The 5147-nt window shown below is 40.0% G+C and overlaps 1 long non-coding RNA gene across 1 annotated transcript in view; it reads right to left on the bottom strand.

Annotated features, from left to right (window-relative positions):
* Positions 1-2685: 2685 nt before the first annotated feature.
* LOC116706360 (uncharacterized) overlaps positions 2686-5147 on the bottom strand; it is a 16755-nt gene continuing 14293 nt past the window's right edge. Inside the window, exon 2 of the long non-coding RNA XR_004336213.1 lies at positions 2686-2774. This is a non-coding gene — a long non-coding RNA (uncharacterized LOC116706360). The remainder of the gene's footprint in view (positions 2775-5147) is intronic.

Below are 5147 nucleotides of genomic sequence, written 5' to 3'. Positions count from 1 at the left end.
GCAGTGGGGAGCGAGGCAAGGCTTAACCGTCACGGCCTGACTACACAGCAATTCAGGCCAATAAAGAGACACACAGATTTTCTGAAAGGAAGGACTTTAATGAGTTGCTCTTTCCATGATTCAATACTTCTATAGTGGCCTCTGCTGAATAACCGAGAAGTAATTGTGTTGGCAATGAATGCTTGAATGTAAGTTCATTTAATTTGTTGGCCCTCACTCAAACTTTGACTTAAGCTGTTATCCAATTTAATTGAAGTGGTTACATTGTCTCTTGGGCGCATTTTGAGCCTAGAGAAATATGATTTGCCCATACAGGACAAGTTCTTTAGTGACATTTGGGAAACTATGGCCTATACTCTGTTGTCAAAAATGGCGCCACAGTGAATAATCTGTTTTGCAGAGGCAAACTGAAATGTGATAATAATGCACAACGATGACGGAGAGTCTCCTATGGAACTACAAAGACGACAAGGAAGGTGAAGTTCTGAAGGCGGATTCCAAAAAAGAAAGTTCACCTTACGACTTCAAAAGCGCCCGTCTTGGTCCGCTGCAGTGATGTGATTTCATATTAAAGAAATACCACAAAAGGAATGCAACACTGGTGAGAGGATAAATAATGCTGACGCTTCTTTGCTGTGTGCAAGGGCATTCATTCCCTCTTGGGTGTGATTGAAAAGCCCTAGTGCCTTGGGTTCAAAGCACTATTACATGGCACCGTGTCTGGCGTTTTCATCTCAGATGGCTGTCTGCAGGCCGACATGGAGACAGATAGGATATCAGAGCCAGGGATGATACAAGGATCGCCTCTGAAAATCAATCGGCAGACAGTCCTACACCGGTCTCGCCTATTTATTTCTGCATCACTGTGTGCAAGGCCCTTCATCAGTACAGACTTCTGCACAAAGCCGCACACGTGAAGCCACATACGGTCCCAGTGAGCCACACACACAGACAGAGAGACAGAGGCATGTGACATCCTCTTTTTCTTTCAGCTCCCAATGGACAAACCACCGCTGCACAGAAAGAAAATAGTTTTTATTTTATTTTTTTCAGGGGAGGTTCACTGAGCCTTTCTTTTGCAAGAACGCCCTGATCACATTCACACAGTTACACATTCATACCTGGAAGCTGCCCGGTACAACCACGGTCTGATCTGCTGGCCACTGAGCAGCTCCACTGGAGCGGTTGGAGGTTGAGGGCCTTGTTCAAGGGCACCTCAATGGTGGTAATGAGGGAGGGACACTTTCCCCACCCAGATTTATCCTGTCGGTGTGGGGATTGAACAACGACCCCGGTCACAAGTTGTCTTCTGTAACCTTAAAGGTCCCATGACATGGTGCTCTTTAGATGCTTTTGTATAGACCATATCTGAAGTCTCTTTTATATAGACCTTAGTGGTCCCCTAATACTGTATCTGAAGTCTCTTTTAAATAGACTTTAGTGGTCCCCTTATACTGTATCTGAAGTATTTTTCAAATAGACCTTAGTGGTCCCCTAATACTGTGTCTGAAGTCTCTTTTATATAGACCTTAGTGGTCCCCTAATACTGTATCTGAAGTCTCTTTTATATAGACCTTAGTGGTCCCCTGATACTGTATCTGAAGTCTCTTTTAAATAGACTTTTGTGGTCCCCTTATACTGTATCTGAAGTCTCTTTTGTATAGACCTTAGTGGTCCCCTAATACTGTATCTGAAGTCTCTTTTAAATAAACCTTAGTGGTCCCCTAATACTGTGTCTGAAGTCTCTTTTATATAGACTTTAGTGGTCCCCTAATACTGTATCTGAAATCTCTTTCCCAAAGCCACTTTTCCAGCCACTAGAGCCAGTCCCACAATGAGCTTTCCTTAGTTTGTGACATTTCTGAGTTCTTTTTTATTTGGGGTGGGAATTGATTTGCACCTTGCGTTTTGATTTTATTCTAAACCAATTATCGATTGTTAACATTTTTTTTATTTCCATACGTAACTTCCTAAAATATAGACATTAATCTGAGTTTGCTACTCAGAGTTGGCTAATCACTTCCTAGACAAAGCAGCTAGACAGAACTTAGATTTTGACATATTTGTCACAGTTTTAATGACATTTTTGTCTACTGTTTTTTTTTATTTTGTAGTCATTCCATTCTTAAGCCTTAAACTTCTTGTGAGTCACCTTCTCTCACAGTCATCTTCTATGTCAGAGGCTCAGTCATGTTTAAAGGAGGAAAATTGGCTTCTTAGAACAGGAAACATGAGGTGGTCACATATAATGTGATAAACTAGACCAACAGCCTTCTTGTATAATAAAAATTCAATAAACACATTGTTAAAAAAAAAGTGTGTTTTGCCTAATTAATACTAATTGCCTAATTGCAATTTTTGTGTTTTTTTTCTGCCTAAACTCTAAGCTATTCTCCATTATCCCATCCTCTTTCGGTCACCTGGTTTTCTGATTTGTACACGTCTGGAGACAGTAACTTTTAAATAAAAATCAACACATAAAAAAAAAAAAAAAAAAAAAATCTATAATGAACTTATCAGAATCGAGCGTTGAATCGTTCTGGAGAGAATTGAGATGCATCTAAGAATCAATCATTTTTCCCACCCCTAGTTTTTATTGACCAGTCATTTCTTATGCAGACATCATTCATATAGCATTTCTATAGTCCATATACACTGTATATTGGGCATTTTTAAGGCCTTTAGTTGACAGGAAAATTGAAGACGTGAAAGGGGAGAGAGAGGGGGGATGACATGCGGCAAAGGGCCGTAGGGCGGAGTCAAACCAGGGCCCGCTGCGTAGAGGAGTAAACCTCTATATATGGGTGCCCGCCCTACCAACTGAGCTATCCTGGCACCCTATATTCCATATATTTAAGAATATTTTTGGAAAAGACCCTTTATGAATTTAACATTTTATTAAGGATGTGAATGGTGAAGCCTGGTTTCAAATGTGGAATATGATGTTTTTGTGTTTCAGTGTTTCAAGATAGGGCTTACAGGGGTCTGTATCTGTGGTTTCTACTCTGGGGGTTGGGACCCTTGAAGGGGTCACAAGGTAGATCTGAAGGGTCATATAAATTACAAAACAGGCCATAAAGAAAATATCATTTCTCTACATGAATTATTTTTCTGACTTTTTTTAAATTTTGTTTGAAGTCTTCATGCCTCGTGAGACTGAACAGTATGAGAAGGAAAACACTCTTTTGTTGAATTCTTTTATATTTCATAACCATGCCTACATTAGAGCTGCAGCAACTAATTGATTCAATTAAATCCATCAAAGAAATAGTTCAAATTCAAATGCAACTTCAACTTTATTTGTGTCCCCGAAGCGCAATTAGGTGAGCAGCAAGTATAAACACTTACAAGACACATAAATACATACAAGTTCTATACACAAACTCCAACTCAAACACAACTGTAAAAGTACAAGGACAAATAAATACATGCGTGCATGGATAGCAGCGTCAAAGTAACAGTAAAAGTGCATATCAGCCTATATATCAAACACAATATAATCAACAATAACAATCGTCAACAACAAAATCGGCATTCATTATGTTACATCACCAACACCTTTCATCCATGTTTTTGACATCCTCAACACAGTCAACATAGTTACCAATGAATTTGATCATACATTCGTTGGGTCTATGCATGGCATCATGCACATTATACTCTAGTGTTTCTCGGGCCTAATTTCAGATAATTAGCATTAGATAAATCTTGAGCGGATGATTACAGGTCAATTTTAAAACAAACGTACACTGCCTTCGATCTGTTTTTTGTGATGGATCTCACATTGCCAGATCTATCTCTACAGCGCTCTTTAATCCAATCAGAACAGTCTTGGGCGTCGCTAAACTCTGTTCACCGCGACAGTGGCTTTGCAAATAAGCCTCGGGGAGGAACTTGGTTTTTTTTGAACATTTGAACCCCGTGAAAAAGAAAACGCCACATACAACATCATATGAAGTTAACTCGTCCGACTCAACCAAGCGGGCCTGCATTGTTGGACGATCCACATTTTCTTCAAAACTTGCCATTTTCAGTGTGTCGATTGCTAGCTTGAAGTGTGTTGTTGTTTCCTGGAGTTGGGGAACGGCAACACATACAGAGAAGAGGGCTAGGGGGGCAATTAACCTGGAAATGTACTCTCGTTGATCCAAACCAAGGTTAGGGCTAACCAAAACCCATTATGAACATTATCATTATCACTTATGTATCTTCAACCCAGTTTCTAAGGCAGCCTAGACAGTTACATTTTTATGCCACGTTCATTGGTGTTCCCTTCATTTTCAGTAAACAGTGAAAACATTTTCTCTCACAGAAAATACTTGTCTCTTGTTTTTCTTCTGCTGAGCCGCTCTCCAGCTGCAGAAACAGGTACTGAACACAACAAGGTTCCTCACATCCTCTCTGTTGGTTGCTGGAAGTTACAAGGAGACGGGGAGGAATGCAGCACGAATATGTTACATCACTTGAACATCATACATGATTGTACTGCAAGCTTTATAACGAGAGGAAGTGCAAGTGCATTCAACGGGGGATTGTTTTTCTATTCTTACAGTAGGAGACAATTGTTTGGTTTCTGGCTCTGCAGGTCAACGGCAGCTTTTCTTACACTTCCACCTTGCCATCCTTTTATGAAGAAAAGCTGTCTGTAAAGAAAAGACTTAAAGCTTGCTCTGCTGACAGAGTGACCTTTAGAATTTCTGAAAAAGTTGGCAAAAAAATATATTCCTCACTCAGTAACGTATTACATCTAAAGGTTAATGACTCTACTCTATCTATTCGTCCCACAAGCTCTCCTTCCATCCCTTCACTTGGCAATGATCCAAGCGGAAAAAAGTCCATGTTTGCAAACTAAACACTTCAACTTCTAGAGAATTAGCAGGATTAATTATCCTCCAGGCAACCCAAGCAAATAAATAAATAGGAAAAGCTTCTTGGCTGCTGCTAAGAAGTGAAGAGGAAATAAAACACAACACTAACTAACACTAACAGGTTTATGTTATTATGGAGCAGAAAAATGCCTGGATTAGCTGCTTACTTGTCTTAAAACCCTTATTTCTAGGACCAAGCTTTCCTCAACAAGTTCTTTCCTGTTAATAATCCTTTAGTGGGAGGTGCTGCGGGAGTATGGGGTGAGGGGGTCCCTTCTC

This window comes from Etheostoma spectabile, chromosome 18 (genome assembly GCF_008692095.1).
Source record: "Etheostoma spectabile isolate EspeVRDwgs_2016 chromosome 18, UIUC_Espe_1.0, whole genome shotgun sequence".
Classification (NCBI taxonomy): domain Eukaryota; kingdom Metazoa; phylum Chordata; class Actinopteri; order Perciformes; family Percidae; genus Etheostoma; species Etheostoma spectabile.
The sequence above is the reverse complement of the archived record's forward strand: the minus strand, read 5'-3'. Positions and strand labels throughout refer to the sequence as shown.